General features: G+C 37.5%; 1 long non-coding RNA gene across 1 annotated transcript in view; it reads left to right on the top strand.

The window, feature by feature from the left end:
* LOC122453111 overlaps positions 1–7226 on the top strand; it is a 229632-nt gene extending 222406 nt beyond the window's left edge. The window contains exons 4-7 of the long non-coding RNA XR_006272950.1: positions 2149–2315; positions 2447–2535; positions 3474–3964; positions 7107–7226. This is a non-coding gene — a long non-coding RNA (uncharacterized LOC122453111). The remainder of the gene's footprint in view (positions 1–2148; positions 2316–2446; positions 2536–3473; positions 3965–7106) is intronic.
* Positions 7227–17877: the final 10651 nt, after the last annotated feature.

The raw sequence follows: 17877 nt of genomic DNA, 5'->3' as shown, positions 1-17877 counted from the left end.
TCACTTACTAGAAAATTCATTAACATAAAACTTGCTCTCTTTGACTTACTGCAGTTTCCTCCCAAAATGATGTCCTTGCTAAATTATAATGAATTTCAAAATTTGGAAATTAAATTTAAAAGGGAAGTTTATTCTTATTTACCATATTTCCCATAAATAGGAGTGCAGCAAGTTCAAATCACAAGATCAATATTCAGAAGCAGAGATTTGAATATAACCAATTAGGTTTCAATCCTTCTCTCATCTTTGAAATTCAGTTTGTAAAAGTTAAAGGGTTTTATCTCCATATTTCTAGTCCTCATTCCATTCAGCATTGGCACTGATGTGTCTGTCTAGCCATTTACCTCTAGTATTTCATACTGTTGCATCTGAACAAATGGTTTCACTTGGAGGAATTTTAGATACATGTTTTTATGTATACATATATATGTATCTATGTGTATAAATATATATGTATCTGTATATATATGTATGCACGTGTGTGTGTGTATGTATGTACACACACATTAATTATGTAAGTAGAAAACACCATAACTTAGTCCATTACTTTTCCTGGTGCCATTACTTTACATCAATCCATTTTTAATTGCGAAATGATAAAGCCTATTTTCTCCTTCTCTATTTTTATTCCTATTTCTCCTAAATCTTGTATGTCTCTTCATTGCTAAGGAATGAAAGCAGTGTTGCATTTGCACATACGACTTTAAAGTTTAAGTGAAACATCACTTTTGAAAGCTTCACTCTGTTTTCTTAAGACTGCAGTTTCTAAAATGCGAACATGGCTGTCTGATAGATTTAGAAGGCTAAGACGTTGATAAATGTATTAAAATTAATTTAGTCTTGTGATATAGAGGCTTTGCTATTGAGCCAGACTTAATCTGGTCAATCTCCTCTACTCTAGAGGTCAGAAAGTACTTCATTGAAAGATGTCAAGAAGGTTGGCTTTCTGCAACATCATCTCAGACACTGTCTACATATGTTTGAATCTTCACATATTGTAAACATGGGATACACACACACACACACACACATACCTGAAAAATAATACATATTTGCTTTTAGAAATTTAATTGTTTTCAAATGTGTTATGACATATAGTTGTAAAATTGCCCAGTGGTTTCTGAAAGAGAAAATCATTTTACTGTTGAAAAACTGTTTTTCAAGTTTTGGTTTCTTCTTTACATCAAGGGTAGGATATGAGGGAGAAAAAGAGGATTGTATTTTCAAACTGTCATTTAGATATGAGTTTGAGAATTGTTAATACTGTAAAATAAATGAACAGGGGAAATTGGCATATATACAGTTCAAGGAAGAATTTGGTTAAATGATCACCTGTCATGCTTTAGAGAATTTTTGAAACTTAGACTGGGAATTTGAGACCTAATTTTTCTCAATCATACCTTGGGATCCTTATTAAGGTTTTTTCTGACTGCACTGCACAAAGGTCATAATCATACCTCTGTACTTTTGGTTGTAGGGGAAACAATTAATACATTTATGGAAGGGTAGTGGGTAAATATGTTTCAAGGGCTACTAAAATGTTCAAAGTCTCATTGCATGATCTAACTTGTAAGAATGGAGCAAAAGATTACAGTAAGAGGGAAAAGAACATGTAACATAAATGTTATGTTTTTCATATTAAAATATTTTCATTCAAATTAATTGAAATTGAGAATATTATGACATATGAAAACATGACATATGAAGCCACTAAAATTTTTCACATGCTACTTAAAACTATATACATATCTCTTTTATAAGATGAAAGCAAGACAAAATATGTAAATATATAAGGAAGCCATCTCAGAGGCTAAAGAGTTGTTTCCTGAAGGTGATGTGCAGGAGGACATAGTGATTTAGGGTATTTTTGACTAGGAGGATAACTTTTCCCCAAACCAAATATTCATGCATGTCCAAATAGAGATATAGTTAAAAGGGTGTGATATAAAGTGGGTATGTTAGGGCATTTCCTTTGAGAAAAATAAACTACTGCTGAGAGACAGTTGGTTTAGGTAAACTTAATATGAGACTGCAGAATTCTGGGGAGTAACTGATGAGGTAAAGAAAGCTCCAGACCTGGGCAACATTCCTACCCCAACAGTCAACTAGAGTAGAGGAATATTGGAAGTTGTACCCATGATGTCTTAGAGGTGTACAAGTGGATTGTACTCGATCACATCTGAACACCACGGACAGACCACGCACCTGCAGGATCAGTACGCCCTGCCTGAGAAAACCAACTGCAATGAAATACTTTTGAATTGAGAAGCATCTGGAAATTGAGGATATCAGAGAAGCTGCTTGCTGGTGCAGAGGTGAGTTTTGGGGTATCCCTACTTGGACAGAGATTGGGCTGATTGAGATAAGCTTTCTATGAGGAGGAAGGGGGTATAGAAGACTCCAGTCACTTAGTGGAGAAAGGCTAAAGTTACCATTTTTCTTCTAGAGGAGACCAGTTATGCCTGAGGAAACAGATCCTGCAAATAACAAATGACTCATCTATAGGAGCCTCAGGCTCACCACAATTTTCATGAGGTAATTATGGCATAAATTTTCTGCCTATCTGAGCAATGGCTTCTGCCTTTATGTTGGTTTCTTTCTCACCTGGAATGATTCAGGAAGTGGAGGGTAGAATGAGAAATCATCTAACCCTGAAGAAGGAAGGAATGCAGCCCAGAAAGTTATTGCCAAACAGGAAGCTAGGAGTCCCTTCAACTTTTAAAAGACTGGACTAAAGCAAACATGGATATCAGTAGAAATTCTCTTTAGTGGTAACCATTATGATGAAACCTGAAATTATGCATTGTGGAAAATAAATTATAGATAAGTAGGTGGATAGATAGATTTCTTCTGGTTTTATGTCATATTAAGAGCATGAGGCCATTTTCTCAAAGGGAACAAAAATGTCTTAAGACACTCTGCTGGGTGAGGGGTGTGAAGAATAGGATAAGCCACACTGACTGGGGCAGTGAATGAAGCTGTGGGAGCCAGTGGTTTTAGCTGAAAGCAGAAAAGACTGAGAGGTTAACTGTCAGAGGCAGAAATAACTGTCAGATGGTACTTGAGAGTATTGGGAGGGGCACAGAATAGAGCCCGCGTAAGAGTTCCACAGGCATTGGCTGCTCTCAGGGAGAAACCCTTCTGTTTTCAACCTAGTCTGAAGCATGTCTGGTCAATAAGGCTCTGTGCTCTGCTGGTGAGTCTCCTAGCAGTAGTGTCTGGGAATAAAGAAGGTGAGAAGAAAAGAAGGAAACATTTCTCTTCCGTGCCACCTACCAGGCTTTCACCAGAAATTAAGTCTACACATGGAAGTCTCCATCATGGTGCCTAAAAAAGAAAAAGAAAAGAAAGTGAAGTCACTCAGTTTTGTCTCAAGATTGTATAAATATTCAGTATCTGTGTTGTGTGTGTGGGGGGCAGGGGGCGGTGTACAGACATAAAGATTCACTTGTTTTCCGCTTTTTTCTTCTTAGCTAACCTGACCACAAGATGACGCCCATGTTATCTGCTGGAGATAGCCTGATCAAAAACACTATTATTGTGGAGATGATTCTTTTTATCTCCTGTAATCCCTTACCTTTCCTCTGTCCAACCATTAAAGGGAGCAGTTGCCTAAAGATGTATGATATGCAGGTCCAGATGCTAAAGAATACACAGATGAGTTAGAGGCAAGAAGAATTCTTGGTGTTCTGGGGGACACTTGCCTGCCCCCTGCTTACCTGTGGGCACTGTACATTGTCAGCCCCAACATGATACCCATGTGGAAAAGGATGACATCGAGCAAAGAGCATAGGTGGAAACTTGTTCTCCCCACAACACATCCTCAGCTGCTTTTGACGCCAAAGCTTAAAGGGAGAAAGAAGACTTGCTTCCAATGGCTGGCACCACTCTCGGCATCCACCTCTCAGATTCATAGAGAGGTAAGGGGAAGGAGGAAGGCAGGTGGCTTTCTAGGGGAAACACAGTAAGTGCTTGAGGACCAAGAGGCTCATTTTGAACTGGGCGCAGCAAACTCTGTCATTCCAATAGTGATGCTCCCATATTTAAGAGGCCAAGTAAAGTCTCAGCTTGGGTTTCTCTGGCATCCTCGGATATTGGAGTTTTCATGTGAATTACTAAGGATTGTCCAGTTTTACCTAAGGGGGAAAAAATATTTCCAAGATGCATCAAGGTTATCTTGAAGCTGAATCTTATCATTTCCTAATTTTCATTAGTACCATGAGTGCAAAAGTGCTAATAAGCAGGAGATATTTTTAAAATGAGCTCTGGAGAGAAGGATACTGCAACTTTTGACAAAGGGAATGCAGAGGCCAATAGATTATTTGGGAGCCAGGGGGTATGGCTGTGATTTACAAATGGAACTCTGGAAAGATAGACTCTACAGATTGATCTGAGTGTCACATAGACTCTACAGATTGATCTGTTTATCTGTTGTAATAAACACAGGGTAACCCCACGAGTGGAGTGTGTAGCCCTCTTGCTCTCAGAACAATATTTTAGCAGGGCCTTGGTTTATCCACAGAATGGCTAGAGGGTTTGGGACCAGTGTCTGGTTAGGTTAAGTACTAAATAATTTTCTAGCAAAAAAAAAAAAAAGGTAGAAGGTGCAATAAAACAGGAAAACTTGCTACCTAAGCTTTATGATACATAGTATATAACATGTTCTCACCCATGCTTCAGTCATAGTACTGGAAGCTAAGGATTACCTATCTGAAATTTAACCTAAGAATTTCTTTTAGGTGTGTATTGAGACTTTTTCCCATTTGTTTCTACTCTCATTAGCCCAGGGCTGCTAGGTTCTTAAAGAGAAGAAAGAGGTGTCAAATTAACAGGGAATTAAAATAGTAACATTCGTGTACAGATACAAGGAATCAGTGTCTTTTAAAGGAACAATAACAGAAATAATTAAGATGACTAATGGTCAGAGGAGAAAGAGAGAACAAAGCAGAAAGAAGGGAAAAGGTGGCAAGCAGCGATTTTAGGAGAGAGAAGGAGCAGAAACCCCTGGAGGAGAAATAGGCTCCTGGGTCAGGGCAGAGCTGAGCTGTAACACACACTGAAATGGAGGGTGGTGGTCACACAACCTCCTGCGAGTCTAGTGTGCAGAGTGGACCAGGATTGGCCTCTCGTTGTGTCTTGGTAGCAGGAAGGAAAGAGCACTTCTGTTCAATCTGGGGATTGAACACTTCTGGGGAAGGAAAAATGAAAGTAAAAGACGTGTTCTCTCTCTCCTCAGATGATACAGGCATAGGAAATTAAGCAGTAGTGAATGAGTAATGCTGAAGCCTAGAAGCAGCAGCTGTAGAGAAGCCAAGGAAGCCCAGGTGCTAAACCAGCACCCGGGAGATGCCCACCTTGCTGGACAATTAGTAAGTGCTTCCCAGGTGGGACATCTAAGTCCATCTAGATATCTGATTTCAGCCCAGACTGTGGCTCCTGCCACTGATGCTAATGGTCCCTGTTCAGACATTTCTGGTGAAGGAGAGACACTGGCTTCCTTATGGACATTTCCATATGCAGGATAAATGTGGAATTCATGACCAATAGAGATTTATAGCTGCTCAAGGTAATTATTTCTGAGAATGTTTGGTCCGAGTGTTCCCTGTGAAGTGAAAGTGTCAGTTGCTCCGACGTGTCTGACTCTTTGTGGCCTGTGGACTGTAGCCTGCCAGGCTCCTCTGTCCATGGAATTCTTCAGGCAGGAGCACTGGAGTGGGTTGCCTTGCCCTCCTCCAGGGGATCTTCCCGACCCAGGGGTTAGACCCAGGTTTCCTGCACTCCAGGCAGATTCTTTATTGTCTGAGGCACCAGGGAAGCCCAAGTATTTCTTAGACACTCAAAATTAAAGGAGATTCCCTGGGAATTTCAGCTGTGTCACTGAGTGGAGAGTTCTCTTCGTTGAGTAACTGATTACCATGTGGAACTCTTATTCCATGTGAAAATGCATGAGCTTTTTTCCCAGCTCTCACAGTCCAAGGGCGGTGAACAGCAGTTACCAAGAACAGAAGTTAGCAGCCTTGACAGTCTTTTGTCTTTTCTGTGAGTACTTTCCTCTGAAGCAATCTTGAATACCCTGTGAAAGGGAAAAAAAACAAAACAAAACCTCATTTTGCCTCTTTCAAGGACTCTTTGAGAACTTCTTAGAGATTTGTCACTTGGAGGTGTGACTACTCTATGCACACAAATTATTGGAGGCCCAGAGACCAGAATAGAACCAGAACCCAAGAGTGCGGGAAAGGCAGCCGTGAGTTACAGACCCCGAGCCCTCAGGCTTGCAAAGGCTGAAGGATCCTGACTTGCAATGTCCCATTGCAGTAGCCCTCAGGTAGCAGAGAGCCCTCGGTGTGACAGGGAACAGAAGGGCTTGGATTTAATATTTCCCAGTTGCCTGGGTCCAGGAAGAAAGACATTATTGCCTTCCTTGGCAAGGGAGCAATAATATCCCCAAGAATCTAAAAAGAAATGATACAATACAGAAACAGACTTCAGAGAACAAACTTTTGGTTGTCATGGGGGGAAGGATGAAGGGAAGGGATGGTTAGGGAATTTGGGATGGACATGTACACACTGCTATATTTAAAACGGATAACCAACAAGGACCTACTGCAGAGCACAGGGAACTCTGCTCGATGTTATGTGGCAGCTGGATGGGAAGGGGGTTTGCAGGGGCCACTGGATACATGGATATGTATGGCTGTGTCCCTTTGCTGTCCACCTGAAACGGTCACGGCGTTGTTAATTGGCCATGCTCCAATTCAAAACACAAAGCTTAAAAAAATAATGTCCCAAGTGGGAAGAGAACAGCCATGCCCTCTCAAGGTGAGAAGCCCACAGGGTATCCCTCATCTTTTCAGGCCCAAGAATTTGAAATTATGGCTGAGACATTTTTTAGATAAGCAAATATGCAGTCAGAATAAGGGATATCTCTCAACAAGAAAATTCTCTGTTATTGACCTCTGCAGGAACCAGTTCTTTTAAATGTTAGAGGTGCCAGAGTAACCAGATTGAAAAAGGACCAAATTTGCTAAGAGTTCTTCCATTAACCCACTTGCTCTAAAATGTATTTCCTTAGTAACGTGTTTTATTTTTGCATATTTTGGATACAGGGTCAAGAATGGGAATCTGACCACCCAACCTAAGATCCTCATCTATAAAGAGGCTACCCTGCCTTAGTCCAACTGAGGTCACCATCTTGAACTCATAAAGGTTCAGAAGAGAACACAAGCCCTGTGTCCAGGTCAAGAGCTTTGGAATCAGTCACTCTTGAATAAAAATTCAAATGCTTTCACTAGATATTAGACCTCATGTGATTGTCTTACTTCCCCAGACTTCAATGTGTACTTTTGTAAAATGGGGATAATGTTAGATACAATCAATTTTTGTAAAACATATCACATATGTACTCAAAACACTTGGCATCATGTACTATATATACTGTATTTCCAAAATGGTAGTTTGGTTATTTGTCCTAATACTGCTTTTGGGGATGACTGAAGTATGACTCTATTAACATGAACCATCTAGAAAAAAACAAGTTTATAGAGATAGTTGGTTTCCTGGGGCTGGGGATGTGAGCTGGGATTGGTTGCAAATGGGTTCAGTGGAATTTTATGGGATTAACATTTTAAAACTGCTTCATGGTAATGACTGTCCAATTCTGCAAATTTACTTAAAAAATATTGAATTACACTCTTCCAGTAATTTTCTGGTACATCCCTATAAAGCTGTTAAAACTGATTTAAAGAAGAAAATCACTCAGGTAAATGCAATGAAGGAAATAAGTTGGCTATTGTGATCAAGAACAAAGGTAAGGGGACAGTTAGATACAGTTCTCAGAAAGACTGCCTTGCTAATAAAATAAGCAGGTGGCCTTAGCTGAGGCTGAGCTCCAGTTCAGAAGGTAAGAGGTAGCTTTGTGTGAACTGGGCTAACAGCTCACTGGCTAACCACATAGGTATCTGGACCACAATCCTGCCGTGTATCTCTCAGCTGTGTGATCTTGAAAAAGGTACCTACCATGTTACGTGCCTCTGAAGAGAGACTAATGCATACTGTTATATAGACAAAAATGATGTTCATTTTCTGGCAAATGAACAAATAAGTTAACTGTTATTAACCAGTTATAGATTGCTGGTCAGGAGATTTATGATGCTTCAGTGAGTATTTTTGTGGTTAAACCTATGCACATACGCCTGATTCTTTCCTCAAGACAAATTCATAAAGATAATACTAAAGTTCATTAAAAATACATATTTTAGGTATTTGATACCTCTTGACACATCAGGAAATGCTTAGTCACATAGCTAAGTATATGGCGACTGGAAAGAATATTAATACACCATCTAACAAAAATTCTGTTTTGCCCTATAAGGGTAGGGGCTAATCTCATTCATCTTTTTAGTCCCAAAATTATTGACAATAATGTTTTACACACTTTAAAAAAAATATATATCTGTTCAATTGCCCTGGGTCTTAACTGTGACATGGGATCTTTGGTTGTGCCATGAGAACTCCTAATTGTGGCATGTGGGATCTCGTTTTCTGACCAGGGATCAAACCTGGGCCCCCTGCATTGGGAATGAGGAATCTTAGCCACTGGACCATCAGGGAAGTCCCTTGTTTTACACTTTTAATTAGATGTTCATTGAATGAATGACTGACTAAATCTTCCAGAGACAAGGATGGCTTAGTATTTGGATAATTTCTTTAGTGACCAGAGGTACATAGACAGTTTAGTGAAGCCCTGTGTGTAGTTTCCTCCTGGAAGGTTTCACTCCTGAAGTGGAAAGAAGGTCTGACTCTCCAGAGAAAATATTGGAAAAGAAACTGCAGATGAGTGATTATGTTGCAAGGGCATTATCTCCTTCAACTCTTGGGTTCTCTGCGATTCTTTTTTCTGTTAAGTCACCAAGAGGGATCCATTTTATGCTTTTTGAGATAATTTAGGAATAGGAAAGGGACAAAAAAAGATGAGTCAGTGATAATTAGAATATAAAATCACAAGTTGATAATGCATTAGACCTTCTAGTAGGTTAGACATAACTTTGAAGATGAGTGAGTGCAGTTTGATGTAGTTAACAAGTCTTCATGGTGCTTTCATAAATATGTAGCCTGAAGTAGAATTATGAATGGAGGAAACACATATTTTGTGTTCCAGGGTGTATTTTCAATTACCTCCTCTGTCCTTGGTGGCCCCTTTCCTACTCAGATATATGCTGGCCTCCCAAGCATTTTTCCTTTCTCCCCTCATTTTTCCTTTCTCTCCTTTCCATCATTACACACTCTCGGACAAGCAATTGATATGTTACTTTTTTCTTAACTCTTTCTTTAGTATACTTCTAAATATTTTAACAGAAAGTTGATTGTGTATATATGTATATACACACAAACATATATATGGATATAAAATGTGTATATACATAGACATATTTTAGATTACTAAGGAGTATGCATAGTTGTATATTATATATAATTATACTTTTTTATTATATAGACATTAATATAAACAACTCATGAGTGTGTGTGTGTAGTTGACACAAATGAAAAACTTTTCTTCGATTTCACTTGATTTCTATTTAATTTTCAGAAATATTTTTCAGTGTTGAATACGTGTCATGATTCATTATAAATGGTCAGATAAAAGATAATATTTTAACGTGAAAACATGTAAGTTTACCTATATTCACACTCTTGAAAGTAGTTCATAAAACTTAAAAATTTATTAATAAAATATATTTTTATATAAAGCAAGAGAGCCACCATTGGTATTTTATGTGAACTCACTAGTGAGGGGAATGCTGTGCCCCTGCTCACAAGGACTTCTTCAAGTATGTTGCCTGCCTGGAAGGTCAAACAAAACCAGTTTTTTAAAGAAATCTTGATCTGATGTATGCTTATATAGAAGAAGAGATGACAGTCCTCAGCAGTCATGGCAATAACTTAATTTACTTAGGAGAGAAAGATAAGTGACAGGTAGAGAAAATTCCTGTCAAGACTTGGAGACCTTGAGATGAAAGTGAAACTCTTTTTTATATAACCAAAGGTCAGATCCTTAGTACTTTTGAGAAGCGCTCCTTGATGGTCTCTTTTTATTCATTGGTGTCAAAATGAAATTGAATGAGTCTTAAATTTTCACTCAGTTTTAATGGAATCAGAACCTCCAGTACATGAGGCAAAAAGACCAGAAGTACAAAACTGTGAAAAATTAGGCTCAGTTTATGATTTATTTACAACAACAAGTTAAAGATATTTATTTGTCTTTTTGGACCTCTTTTTAATATAGGAAAATTTCTATAGTTTTTGATGGTATAATGGATTTGGTCCGTTATCAATATTGTAAAATTATGACATGTTCTTTCATCCTAAACTATGTTATTGACTATTAAGTGTCACTGTTTACCATTATGGATCTTTTGTTTTATTAGAATGCTGTAGTCATTCAAGGAATCTCAAAAACAGTTACGTACTGTGATACATATTTTGACAGCTAAATATAGGATACTGGAACAACATAGGGGAAAAAGTTGAATTGTTGGTTTTAGGAAAATCATTTTTATGGAAGTAGACCTCAATAATAAGAGGGCGATGTAGCTGCAATGCAGGCGTGAGGAGGAGAGGAAAGGAAAATGTGCTAGGGGCTGGCTTGGCCGTGGGGAGTGTTTTACTTTTTATCTAATAGGAGATCATGAGAGTTTTAAGCCATGTATTGACTTTTCATCATGTTTTAAGAGCATCTTTATGGATTTAAAAAATGGAGACCAATAGGGTAACATTCTCCCTTGAAGTTCAAGAGCTTCATTGGTGATGTTTAAAACGAATGCTAATCACCACTAATTAAAAAAAAATAGTTTTGATTTCTGAATATGTCCAATTCTGCCTGTTAGATTCAAATCAATATTGAATAGTACAGAAGGGTAAAACGAAAGGTGGAAAATCATCCCAGGAAAAAACATTAAAGCAAATGGGAGAGTATAGCAGGAGATCTGCAGATCTGTCGCTTTATGCCTTTCCTCCAACTGAGGGATAAGAATCCACATCTCTTTACGTCTCCCATACTGGCAGGTGGGTTCTTTACCATTAGCACCACCTGGGAAGCCTTTTCTCATCCTAGATTACTCCCAAGAAACAGTATATGAAGTTACCATAGATACTGTATCAGTTCAGTTCAGTCGCTCAGTCATGTCCAACTCCTTATGACCCCATGTACTGCAGCACACCAGGCTTCCCTGTCCATCACCAAATCCTGGAGTTTACTCAAAGTCATATGCATTGAGTAGGTGATGCCTCCAACCATCTCATCCTCTGTTGTCCCCTTCTCTTCCTGCCCTCAATCTTTCCCAGCAACAAGGTCTTTTCAAATGAGTCAGTTCTTCACATCAGGTGGCCAAAGTTTTGGAGTTTCAGCTTCAACATCAGTCCTTCCAGTGAACACCCAGGACTAATTTCCTTTAGGATTGACTGGTTGGATCTCCTTGCAGTCCAAGGGACTCTCAAGAGTCTTCTCCAACACCACAGTTCCAAAGCATCAATTCTTCGGTGCTCAGCTTTATTTATAGTCCAACTCTCACATCCATGCATGACTACTAGAAAAACCATAGTCTTGCCTAGATGGACATTTGTTGGCAACATAATGTCTCTGCTTTTTAATATGCTGTCTAGGTTGGTCATAGCTTTTCTTCCAAGGAGTAAGCGTCTTTTAATTTCATGGCTATAGTCACCATCTGCAGTGATTTTGTGTAGTAAATAATTAATATTTTACCCATCTTCACAAGAAATATTTGACCATAGAAAAGTAACTGTTGTTCAGTTTGGGGGAAAAATACTGTTTCACAGACTTCTACTTCTGCTCTCCTTACTGGCAATACTTTGAAATATGCTCAGAGTTAACCATGATAACATTGCTGCATGGGTTAGAGGATGTTAGAATTAGTTCTTTAAAAATATATACGCATATGTCTGTTTTTATGATTATACTTATTTACATGCTTTGCTTTGACTAATAAAGTTACTATGTAATATTGAGACATTAAACATTTAACATTCCTTAAATTATTATGCACTTCTTAATGCATCCTATGCATCCAATTAATGTCAATATATTAGATGCCACATATAATCTACAGGTCACTTTCCCCTTTATCTTCTGTGCCAAAATGGAAACATGTGGTGATATTTATACAGCTTTTAGTAAGATATTTTCCTAAATACATGGGTTTTATGTATTTAGGATAGAAAAAGGGTAGAAAATTTAGTGTCATTTTGAAATATGTATGGTACACTTAGGTTCCTCCATATGAAAAACTATAAAAGAAGGAAAAGGCAGTTACATCTCTCAAACATATTTGATTTTTGTAAATCATTGACACAAGAGTATATCTGTCTAGGGAGCATTATCAGAATAACTATTACCTTTGTATACTTTTGTTTGGCAGTAGGAAAAGTGACTCAAAATCAATGAACAACCAGATAAGCAATCTAGATGCTGATTGAGTCAGAAACTATTTAGCTCTTTGGGTAATTCTACTACCCAAACATTTATTGCCAAAATATATGCAACTGTAATCCAGAATTCCATAGAGAGATTTATTGATTTCCATGAAAAAATATATGTAGCAGTGCATGACAGCCTAGATTTGTTTCTTCTGGGAAGCTGATAGGTAATGATCTTTATGGGGGACTATACCTATACAAAACATTCATGTAAATGTTATTGAATTTGTAACCAATCACTCATAAAATAAAATTATATGTGTCTGCATATGAGGTGACTTAATCATACTATCAAACATGACTAAAGCAAACCTCAACTACAGTAGAGCCTAATTTACAGAAAGATAAATGAAGTACACAGGAGGTCTTTCTCACTGTGTTTGGGAGAGAAATACAAATAATTGATTTTAGGAAAATAAATTTACCTAAACTACAGAAAGGTTCAAGACACGATTGCTTAGACAGTAATGTTGTTTAAGTAAGTCAACTTTGGAAATAATGGTCCAAGAGAAATATGCTGATTCTAAGGAAAAGAAGAAAGTGAAGTTGTCCTATAATTGCTCTCAGCCACAAGTATTTAATCCAGTGGAAACGCCAACAAGGGTCTGGAGTAGAGAAACATTGAAGGTAGAAAGTATCCAAAATACTGTTATGGACCAAACCATTTCTTAGCATTTTTATAATAAAAAATCCATACATTGTTTTATTAATTTGTTCTGAATGTTCTGGTGTTAACCATATACCATCCATAGATAAGATCAGTGTGGCCAGAAATTGATTTGAACTGGGTGAGTCTAATTTCTGGCTCATCTCCACATGCTTTGATTCAATATTTCTTCATAATTTACATATACTTATATAGTCATAATCATACTAATACTCACATTCATATATATATATACATATGTATATGTATTATATACGTATGTATATAATGTCCTTGTATGAAATCGATAGTCTGATGTGGTACAATCTGGGTGATTACTTCAAATAACAGAAAACTTGTCTTATATAAATTATGTTTTTAAGTCTGTACTACTTTATCACTCTTTACAACAAGCCTAAAACTGATCTTACATTATCTTTTAAACTTAAGTCAGTAGCCTGTCTAAATTTGTCACTACATAAATAGTCATTCTGTTCATTGATTACCCATACCATCAACCACACAGTACTTTTTACCTGTTTTTTTCAAAATAGTTGTGAAGTAAAAAAAAATCACATGCACAAAAATTACTATATGGTACTGTGCATTTACCGTAATCAACTCTCTGCCTAACAGGAGACATGAAAATATTCATAAATATTTATTTTATGGTATGATAAATGGCATAAAAAATTATTTGCACATAGTGCTATGGGAGCAAATAGATGGATATCTGAAGAAGTGTAGGTAAACTTTTCTAGAAAGAAACAGTAAGTTGTATCATTTTTTCTATAGACAGAAATGTGTATGTATGAACCTTCTTCACCCATTTCACCCACCTCTGGCAACCACCAGGCAATCTATTCTCTGTCTATATCTTCTTTGTTTTGTTTGTTCATTTGTTTTGCGTTTTAAGACTCTACATATATGTGAAATCACATGGTGTTTTTCTTTGTCTGACTGATTTCACTTAGCATATAATACCCTCAGAACCTATCCATAATATTGCAAATAGGAAGATTCCATTCTTTTGTCTGAATATTATTCCTATGTGTGTGTTTCACATCTTCTTTATCCATTTATCTCTCAGTGGGCACTTAGGTTGCTTCCATATCTTGCCTGTTGTAAACAATGCTGTAATAAATGTCAGGGTGCATGGATCTTTATGAGTTGGTATTTTAATATTTTTTTGGATAATACCCAGAAACAGGAATGGATAGTCATTCCGTTCTAGTTTTTAGGAACCTCCATATTGCTTTCCATAGTGGTTGCAACAATTCACATTCCTACCACAAATATACAAGGTTTCTTTTCTCTGCATCTTGGTCAATGCTTGCTGTTCATTGTCTTTTTGATAATAGCATTTCTAAGAGACATGAGATGATGTCTCATTGAGGTTTTTTTTTTTCCTAAACTTTTAATTGGTGGAAAATTGCTATACAATTTTGTGTTGGTTTCTGCTGTGCAACAATGAAAGTCAGTCATAATTATATAAGTCTCCCTTCCCTCCTGAGTCTCCCTCCCCTCCAGTCATCCCCCTCCTATAGGCCATCACAGAGCACCACGCTGGGCTTCCTGTGTTATATAGTGACTTCCTACTAACTATTTTACAGATGATAGTGTATATATGTCAAGGCTACTTTTCTCAATTCATCCCACCCTCACCTTCCCCAGCTGTATCCACAAGTCTGTTCTCTACTAGGTTCATCAATAGCATTTCTCTAGATTGCGTATATATGTGCTAATATGCAACCCTTGTTTTTCTCTTTCTGACTTACTTCACTTTGTATAAGAGGCTCTAGGTTCATCCACCTCACTACAACTGACTGAAATTTGTTCATTTTAATGTCTGAGTCAACCCCATGAACTCTATCCTGCCAGGCTCCTCTGTCCATGGAATTTTTCAGGCAAGAATACTGGGGTGGATTGCCATTTCCTTCTCCAGGGGATCTTCCCAACCCAGGGATCGAACCTCTGTCTCCTGCATCACAGGAAGATTCTTTACTTGCTGTACCATTGAGGAAGCCCCAGTATTCCATTTCCATTCATTTGTCCATGGACATCTAGGTTGCTTCCATGTCCTGGCTATTGTAAATGTTACTGCAATGGACATTGAGGTACATGTGTCTTTTAGAACTGTGGATTTCTCAGGGTATGTGCCAAATAGTGGGATTGCTGGATCATATGATATATTTATTCCTGATTTTAAGGAATCCATACTGTTTTTCATAATGACTGTAATAGTTTACACTCCCACCAACAGTGCAGGAGGATTCCCTTTTCTCCCAATCCTCTCCAGCATATATTGTTTGCATACTTTTTTATGATGGCCCTTCTGACTCGTATGAGGTGATACCTCAAACATTTTTCAAATAATGAATGATGTTGAGAGTCTTTTTCATGTGTTTATTGGCCATCTGTATGTTTTCTTTGGAGAAATATGTTTAAGTCTTCTATTTTTTTTCCATTTAATTTTATTAGTTGGAGGCTAATTACTTTACAATATTGTAGTTGTATTCATGTATTCAATACATTGACATGAATCAGCCATGGATTTACATGTGTTCCCCATCCCGATCCCCCCTCCTGCCTCCCTCTCCATCCCATCCCTCTGGGTCTTCCCAGTGCACCAGCCCTGAGTACTTGTCTCATGCATCCAACCTGGGCTGGTGATCTGTTTCACCCTTGATAGTATACTTGTTTCAATGCTGTTCTCTCTGAACATCTCACCCTTGCCTTCTCCCACAGAGTCTAAACGTCTGTTCTGTACATCTGTGTCTCTTTTTCTGTTTTGCATATAGAGTTATCGTTACCATCTTTCTAAATTCCATATATATGTGTTAGTATACTGTATTGGTCTTTATCTTTCTGGCTTACTTCACTCTGTATAATGGGCTCCAGTTTCATCCATCTCATTAGAACTGATTCAAATGAATTCTTTTTAATGACTGAGTAATATTCCATGGTGTATATGAACCACAGCTTCCTTATCCATTCGTCTGCTGATGGGCATCTAGGTTGCTTCCATGTCCTGGCTATTGTAAACAGTGCTGCGATGAACATTGGGGTACATGTGTCTCTTTCAGATCTGGTTTCCTCAGTGTGTATGCCCAGAAGTGGGATTGCTGGGTCATATGGCAGTTCTAATTCCAGTTTTCTAAGGAATCTTCACACTGTTTTCCATAGCGGCTGTACTAGTTTGCATTTCCACCAGCAGTGTAAGAGGGTTCCCTTTTCTCCACACCCTCTCCAGCATTTATTGCTTGTAGACTTTTGGATAGGAGCCATTCTGACCGGCATGTAATGGTACCTCACTGTGGTTTTGATGTGCATTTCTCTGATAAAGAGTGATGTGGAGCATCTTTTCATGTGTTTGTTAGCCATCTGTATGTCTTCTTTGGAGAAATGTCTGTTTAGTTCTTTGGCCCATTTTTTGATTGGGTCATTTATTTTTCTGGAATTGAGCCGCAGGAGTTGCTTGTATATTTTTGAGATTAATCATTTGTCTGTTGCTTCGTTTGCTATTATTTTCTCCCAATCTGAGGGCTGTCTTTTCACCTTACTTATAGTTTCCTTTGTTGTGCAAAAGCTTTTAAGTTTAATTAGGTCCTATTTGTTTATTTTTGCTTTTATTTCCGATATTCTGGGAGGTGGGTCATAGAGGATCCTGCTGTGATTTATGTTGGAGAGTGTTTTGCCTGTGTTCTCCTCTAGAAGTTTTATAGTCTCTGGTCTTACATTTAGGTCTTTAATCCACTTTGAGTTTATTTTTGTGTATGGTACACCTACATTTTTATTAATATGGTCAAATCCATGTAGGACAGAGATGTAAAACATTGGATGCATTGGTTCATTTCACTTTTTAGTGCTCACTGGTGTTATTTGTTTTTTTGGGTTTTTTGGGTTTTTTTTTTTTGGTAATAAACATAGGGATGAAAATCAGGATATCACATATCTCATTCCAGCCATTCAATCACCTGCCTGGGAGATGTTAGGAAAAGTCTTCCTTTTGGCATTATAAATATGAAGTGGTTATTAAAGTTGTTTTTTCTTGCATTGTGGTCCTATATTAATATAGCACATCGAAATCGTGTATGTAGAAAAATAAAAACCAACATCTCTGTTCAAACAGTATTGCAGAGAGATGAGATTTGGATAGCATGTGCTGTCTCTACAAAAGACCTTAGATATCACTGTTCACGTTTGATGATAAGGGGAATTCATATAACCAAGGTTATAAAATTAATTATAATGTATATACTCCACTTAAGATACTCCACAGAGTAGGAGTCAATACTCAAAAAATACCTGGTGCAGGAGTATTCATTCCTACAATATTTTGATAGTTTTCTAAAAATCTCTTTGTTAAGCTCTCTCTTGTCATTCCCCTGACTCTTCAAAATCTGATATCCAGGCCCAACACAAATGACTTTTCCTATGGGTACGTCCCTATGGTTTCTTTTTTGAAACAGGTCATTTCCAAATTTATTGATTATCAAAATCATTATTCAAATGAGTGCACATTTCTTGTTTTTCATATCTTAATCAGCATTGTATATTCTAAGAGTATCATTAGCTGATCTTATGTGTGAAATGTTATTTCACTGTATTTTTGCTTTCACATATGACTGCAGAAAGTGAAAAAAAAAATCGTATGTATTGACTACCTAGGCTTTCTCTTTGTAATTACAATTCATGTCCTTGGGCTGATTCCTTAATATTTTATAGCGATTTTGTCTTTT

The sequence above is a fragment of the Cervus canadensis genome, chromosome 14 (assembly GCF_019320065.1).
Source record: "Cervus canadensis isolate Bull #8, Minnesota chromosome 14, ASM1932006v1, whole genome shotgun sequence".
NCBI classification, from domain to species: Eukaryota; Metazoa; Chordata; class Mammalia; order Artiodactyla; family Cervidae; genus Cervus; species Cervus canadensis.
The sequence above is the reverse complement of the archived record's forward strand: the minus strand, read 5'-3'. Positions and strand labels throughout refer to the sequence as shown.